Raw genomic sequence first — 8,012 nt, forward strand, 5'->3', positions numbered from 1 at the left:
GAGTAAAAATTTTGATAATATCTCAGTGAAAACACTGGATATTTTCTAATGAAATTATTCTGTATCCATGCATGAATTTAATTGCCAACATTTTGTTTTGTGTTTGTGACATAGTAGGCACTCTTCCAGATACTACCGACAAAGCCATTCATTAACAAGAGCCTGAGCATGATTTTAGTTTAAATGAGGAAGAAATAGCCAAAGATTTGAGTGGGTGGATGTATGGATGTGAATGCATAGATGCATGGGTGACAGAAGGGGCCTGCAGACAGATAGACAGACTGACAGACAGATGTTTGGATGGATGGGTAAATAGATCATTACGTGGATCGATGGAGAGAGAGAGGAGAGAGGGGGGGGCTTAAGTGGGAAATGTCCCCTACAGGCTCAGACATTTCAGCACTCGGTCCCAGTTGGTGGCACTCTTTGGAGAGGTGGTGCAGCCCTACTAAAGGAACTGTGTCTGGAGGTAGGCTTTGAAAGTGTATAGCTCAGCACCCCTTCCAGTTCACTCTCTGTGTGGCTGAAGATGTGATCTCTGGGCTTCCTGTCCTGCCACCATACCTCCATGCTGCTTGCTGGCATTTTCCCTGTCACCATGAACCCCTTCTCCTCTGGAATCTTCCTAAGTTGCTTTTGGTCATGGTGTTTTATGACAGCAGTAGAGTAACTAACATACACAGATAGGTGATGATAAGCAGATAGATATATTGATAGGTGATAAGTAATAAGAAGAAGTATGAAGGGACAGATGGATGTGAACACATAAATGCTAGGTAGATAGATTATTGGGTGGATAAGAAAATGATAGATAATAGAGCAGATGCATGAGTGGACAGCATAGATGATGACAGAGAAAGATGTAATTGATCACAAGCTTACATGAAGTTCTAGGAATGAACCCATATACATGATCTCCCTCCTTAGATTTCACCAGCTATGGAAAGCTCATTAGCATGCCAACATACTCACAAGTGTCACAAGTTGGATGAAGTATATGTGTGCTATGGTTTGAATTAATTCCATCAAGCTTCATGTACTGGAAACATAGTCCCCAAATGAGGCAAACATTCTCGCAACTAAACTATGTCCCCAGTCCCCAGTGTGGAGGCCAGCCCTAAAATGCTGTTGAAAATGGAAGAGTCTTTAAGTGAACATCAAGAGGAAGATGCTTTACCTCCTAACTAAGATGCATATACAAATTTGCCAATAATTGCCCCCTTTCCTCACCCCTAAGAACTTGAATTGTATTAAAGTTTCACCAGTGGGAGTGTGTGACCTACTTTGAAATTCAATTATAATGACATATCTGCCCTTTATTCACTCAGAAAGCCTGGATATTCGGGGCTCAGTTTGTGTAAAATGCAATAAATATGTCCTTCCCTCACAGAGCAAAAGTAAAAATACACACAAAGCATTTTTAGATAGTATTACACAAATATCCAGGTGAAAGTGGAATTATTTCATGACAACATTCCGGCAGAATCTTGACAACCAAAAGTGATCCACGTGTAATTGTATCACCAAGCTTTTCTTACAGCCCAGCGAAAGCCTCGAGTTTTCAGTTGCTCACTAGAGAGATCACGTCGGTGTTGGAAGTTTCTGGTATTTGCTTTTTCTGAATTTTTCTTCTCTCTTCTGTTATTCTCCAATATTAGAGAGGGAGGGAATGGGGCTAAAGATTTTTTTTAATCTAATACATTTCTAAAACAACAGGTTAACATGGTCCTGGAATAAAAATACGTAATTGAATTCTGGTCCTGTATTTCAATAGTAAACAAACTGGCATTTTCTCCTGTCAGCTAATGAAACAATTGGGGACCATCATGGGATGAAAAATGGACAAATTAACAGCTTCATTCGAAGCCGGTGAAACCTTTCTCCTCTCTTTGTGATGACTTGGCAATTCTTTACTCTAGAAACTGGTTTTGAATACTCTGAGGGGGAGCCGAAGAGAACTATGGGTAACTCTATTAAGGATAGTATTATTTATTTATTTGTTCGTTCATTTTATCTCCATAGGTATAAGAAACAGAAGCCAAAGACACAGAAAACACTCTTCCTGTCCAAGATAACTGTTCCTTTGTCATCACAAGGTTATTTCTAGAAAGTCTTTGCAAGGGAAGAGTTAAAAGCTTAAAAATTATACAACCCCAAGATGAAGCATAAAAAATTGGATTCCCAGGAACACGCCAGTCAATTTTATGGATAGTGGCTTGTCTCCAGAGTAAGATATTTGAGTGTAAAAAAAGTGGGGTTTTGAGCCACCATAAGTAAATTATAAGACCCAATATGAGGATGGAAAGCTGTCCTTAAATCCAGTCATATGGACAGCCCAATGTGGTGTCTGAAGTCCTGGGGACTGGTGTCACATAAGCCAGGATCAAGACTTCATCTGGCCACTTAATGGCGTTATTACCTTGCATAAACTATTCTGCAAAAAGTAACTGACTCGGGGAGCTGTTGAACAGGCACCAGGAAAATGGCTCCATGGATAAATTAGCTTGCACAGGCATGAGGACTTGAGTTTGTAATTCCAGCACCCACATAAGAAACCAGCACTGTCTAGTCATCGGTGCTTGGCCTGTGGAAAACGCGCTATTAGAAGGTGTGGCCTTGTTGAAGGAAGTGTGTCACCGTAGAGACAGGCTTTGGGGTCTCCTAGCACTCAAGCTCCACTCACTGTGGAAGAGAGTCCCTTCCTGGCTGCCTGTAAAACCCTGGCTGCCTGTAAAACACAGCCTCGTTCTGCTGCCTTTGGATCAAGATGTAGAACTCTTGGTTCCTCTAGCATCACATGTGCCCACAGACATGCTTCCTGCAATGATGACAATGGGCTGAACTTCTGAAACTATCAGCCAGACCCAATTAAATGTTTTTCTCAATGAGTTGCCTTGGTCATGGTGTCTCTTCGCACAACTGGAACCCTAACTAAGACATCATCCTAGCCAAGAAACAAATGGCCCCAGGTTCTGTGAGAGGCCTTGACACAAGGGACTACTGCAGACAGTGTTAGAGAATGCCAGCATCCCTCTGACCGCTACATACATAGATTCCCACATACATACACACAGCACATGCACACACACAAGATATTTTTAAATTTCTAAAAAATAAACTATTTTCTAAGTAAATTAAGGCAATACATGTCTTAGTTACCATTCTTTTGCTGTGAAGATAAATCATAGCCAAGGCAACTTATAAAGGAAAAGCATCTTAATTGGGGCTTGCTTAGAGCTTCAGGGGATGAGTCCATGATTATCATGTCAGGGAGCTTGGTGTAGGCAGAAAGGGATAACATTGTAGCCATGGCTGAGAGCTCATAGTGTGAAACAACAACCGTAACAGAGAGAGAGAGAGGAGAAAGACAGAGAGACACAGAGAGAGACAGAGACAGAGACAGAGAGAGAGAGTCAGAGAGAGAGAGGAAGGAAGGGAGGGAGGGAGGGAGGGAGGGAGGGAGGGAGGGAGGGAGGGAGGGAGGGAGGGAACAAAAGCCAACTGAGAATGGTATGGTCTTTTGAAACCTCAAAGCAGACCACCAGGGACACATCTCTTCCAGCAAAGCCACACCTCCTAATCCTTCTAAAACAGTTCCACTATCTGGGGACCAAGCATTCAAACATATGAGTCTTTGAGGGCCATTCTCATTCAAAGCACTACAATGTACTTAAGGTGCTTATCAAATTCTTATTAAAACATTTCATTGATAAACTGACAAGTGCATGTTTAACAGATACTTGTTTAATGATTAATAATTTTTGCTTAGCAAAATAGCCATGGCACATCTATGATTTAAAAATATCATTTGGAGAAATACAGATAGACCATGGTCTCATTTATCTGAGCCCCTATATTAGCTCTACATACATGTGGAGAGCTGGTTGGAAGACACTTCCCCACCACAATATTCCCAGCATTTATGGCTCTCTGCATTGTATTTTTCTCTCTACATCATCCTAGGAAAGCCATTAAGGTGAATGCAAAATCAATACTCACAAGACGGGCTTTGACATTTAGCCAAATGGTAAGCTAAGGACATACAGGAGAGGTAGAAATTAGGTAGAAAGAGTGGACAGAGATTTGCAGGGGTGTGGAGAAGTCTCCCCCAATGATAAAAGCAGCTTCGAATGCATGCTTCTGTACTCGTCAGGACCCAAATGAAAGTTCCTCGGTGTTCCAAGGTTGCCATGTTCTCATGTCTGCCTGTGAGGCTTGCCATGTCATAGAGACAAGCTTACTGCCTGTGTCTAATGGCCCCTGGAGCATCTGTCACTTATCAACTATAAACATACCTTATAAACACAATGAGAAAGTAGCTGCCTTCTTTGGATTCTTGCCAAGTGGCATCCACCCTGTTGCTCATCAACTTACTTGGGGGGGGGGGGTTGGGGGGGGGAGAATGAACCAAGAGTGACATGAGACAGACTTCAGTATTTTGGGACAGTTCTATCACCATCATGGACAGCCAGAGTAACATTGATTACCCACTAGTGAGCAATGGCATTGATGAGACATCTTCAGACGTCTTGCAGCTTTTAAGTCTATTTAGGAGCTTGCTTAGCATAGCCAGGATGGTTTGGGAGAGATGGCTGATCAGGAAGTGTTTCTTCATCTATCACAGCCCTCCAGGAATTTACATATCATCTCCCTCCTAATCCATGATTCTGCACCAGTGGCATTCATCAGCAAGATAGGGACTGCCCCCAATAGACACAAATAACTAAACTCCCAAGCCCTGAGAACACAGAGGGAAAGCACATGTGTGCACATGCATGCATGACTAGAGCATCCATGGGAAATTTTGCACAACCCAGCAGCAAAAGTAACAAGGCAAATGTGTGGCTCAGTGGCTAGAGCAGTGTCCGCCATGACTATATAACCTCTGAGGTTTTGGAATTAAATGTCTGTTTCTTCTTCAAATATGAACTTGTTGACATATACACAAGTTTTATAAATGCATTTCCATACAAGTGTATCATGAACTAGCCCCCCCCCCGTCCCTCTTCCTACTATTTCCATCCATTACTCTCCATAAAATCTTGCTTCTATTTCCAAGTTCTGCATATACACATGACTGTCTATCTGCATAAGGTTGGGGTCCCACCAATGTGAGGAAGCATAATTACCCTCCTGCGTCTTCTTATGCTCAATACAATCCCCAGCTGCATCTATAGACCTGAAAATGACGCAATTTTGTTCTTTGTGCCTGAATTACACTCCATCATATATATATTCATTACAGTTTCTTAATCCATACATCTATTCATAGACACTTAGGTTGATTCATAACTTGACTATTATAAAGCAGATTATAAACATAGATTATGAAAAGCTTTTTCTATGATAATTTTAGAGTCTTCCTGCATATACCAGGAGTGGTATAGCTAGGTCATATTCTATTTTTAGATTTTTGAGAAATTCCCATGCTGGTTTCCACCGTGGTCTGACCAGTCACGTTTAAGGGTTTCCTTTCTCCGAAATCCCTGAACCATCTGTTATTTGTTTTCTTGATGAGAGCCATTCTGACTGAAGTCAATTGGAAGCTCAATGGTGTTTTAAGTTTCACTGCTCTGATGGATAAACGGATTAAATGTGTTTTCATATGTGTATTAGGCATTTCACCTTAGGCCTTTGCATTCCATCTTAAGAACCTCTCATTTCATTTGCACCCTTACTGGTAGAATTGTTTGGTGTTTGGTATTCTTTTTATGTGGTAGATTAGCCCATGCCAAAGTCCAGTCTCAGCTTGGAGAGGAGCTCTGAAAGAAGGGGTGTCTGGGAGCAGCAAAAACAAACGCCATGAAGTCAAAAAAATCATGGGTCCAAGCTAGTGGCCTACATTCTGCTGGAGACAGCTTTCTAGGCGGCTGGCTGTGTTCTGCTTTCTCTGGAGGTCTCCACACAGATCTCTCTATTTCCTGATTGATTTCAGTTCTCCAAGCAGTTCTCTCTTGCTATTCTAAAAAATTCTCTGGATAATTAATCTCTTGCAGATCATAAGCCCAGTCTTTTATTTTATATATCAATCCAGCCATTGATCTCAGGTTCCCTTTTGATTATCCTATGACTCAGCTTCCTGTGACCCCAACCCTTTGATTCACAGGAGTCAGCACACACATTAAAAAAAAAAAAAAAAAAAAAAGTGAAAAGGAATTCAGAGATTTGCCTGCCTGTTAAGCACAGACAATAAACTAGCTGGGTGGAACCCTGCCCTGAAATTACCATGTCTACCACCCTTAGACCTAATCTTGCTCTGTCCCAGGCTGACCCTGAATTCAAGAATCTGTCTGCCTTGGTAAGCATAAAAAACTTAGGTGGGTAGGATCTCCTGTTATCTCCATTCCCTAAATCTCTATTTTTCTTCTTTATTATCTTTCTGACAAGTTGGCTCACAGCGCAACTTTGTTCCTTTAGACTCGTGAAGCCCCTCATAACTCATATTGTACCCTCATTCTTTGCATAGTTGAGAAATTATATATTTTTAAACTCATGATTTTTAGAGTTCTTTCCCACAGCCCTAAGGGCTGTCTTAAAGGTCCCAGTGTTTACCATTTTGCTGAGGCATTAGCCACACCTCCATCCCCCAGACTGTTCATCATGGAGTAATTAACAGGAAAAACAGTCCTTGAAGGTAGAACATAAAAATAGTTACGGTGTTATACAAACAAGCCTTATACCAACAGCACACACCAATACACATGCACTGCTACACGTGGAGACCCGTGCATCCTGGCTTTGTCCCCTACCATGGTCATGCCAGACCCAGCAAGTCCACTGTCTAGTATATAACTAGTGTTCCTTCTATCCATTCATTAGGTTGTCTTTCTGGTATATTGGCTCATTCACTGTGCAGAAGATTTTTAATTTTATGTAAGTCCATTCTCAGTCCTTAGCTTTGTTCCTGAGCCATCTGGATCCTTCTCAGTAGGTGTCACCCACGCCTGTTAGCTTACAGCTTTCCTTATATTTTCTCCCACCGATTTCATATCTCCGGGTGTTACACTAAGATTACTGATGCGTTTTGAGTTCACTCCTGTGCAAGATGAAAGACAGGGATCTAGTTTCATCCTTCTGTGTGTGCACTGCCAGTTTCCCAGTCTCTACTGGCAGAAGAGGCTGTGTTTTCTCCAGCGGGTTTTCTTCACATCTGTGCCAAACATAAAGTGGCTGTAGCTGGGTGGGTTTGTTTCTAGGCTCTCAGTTTTCTACCATCAATCTACACAAATCTGCGTCTGCACTGCGCTGTCTCTGTTTCTCTGTCTCTGTACTTTAACACCTCCAATACTGCTGTATTTGTTCCACAGTGTGCTGGCTCTTCGGGATGTTTTGTTCTTCTAGGTGATTTTTAGGATTGCTTTTTCTATTTCTGTGAAGGACTCCATTGGGATTTTGATAGTACACTGAATCTGTAGGTCACAGCTGGTGATAGAGCCATCTTCACAATACTGACTCTGACGATCCACAAACATGGGAGGTCTTTCCATCTTCTACAATGGTCTTTGATTTCTTCAGTGTCTTATATTTTTCAGTGTAGATAACTCTCACACCCCTAGTAAGATACTTCTTTGATGCTATGAGTGGAACAGTACCTGATACCCTCCTCAACACATTTTTCCCAAGGATATAGGAATTCTACTAATTTTTATATATTGATTTTGGGTTCTTATTCTAAGAGGCTTCTGGTGAAATCTGTAGGGTTAGTTTTTATGACACCCATCATCATATGCAATAAACAAGCATCAATAATAAATATATATATATGAATATATATATGAAAGAAATCTCCTGGAAAGTGGACAATGTAATCAGGAGTTATCATGTACACTTTAGATACACACAATGCTGTCACTTTAAAAAACAAAACCAAAGTAAAGCAAGATGAATTTTAATTAAAATGATTAAGTACCAAGCCGGGGTTTGGTTTCAAAGGCTAATAATAAATTGCTCTTTTAAAATTTATCTTCACCCCTAGGTGCAGGAATCGTATGGAAGATGGAGAACATAATGAG

This window comes from Mus musculus, chromosome 2, assembly GCF_000001635.26.
Source record: "Mus musculus strain C57BL/6J chromosome 2, GRCm38.p6 C57BL/6J".
In the NCBI taxonomy this organism is placed as follows: Eukaryota; Metazoa; Chordata; class Mammalia; order Rodentia; family Muridae; genus Mus; species Mus musculus.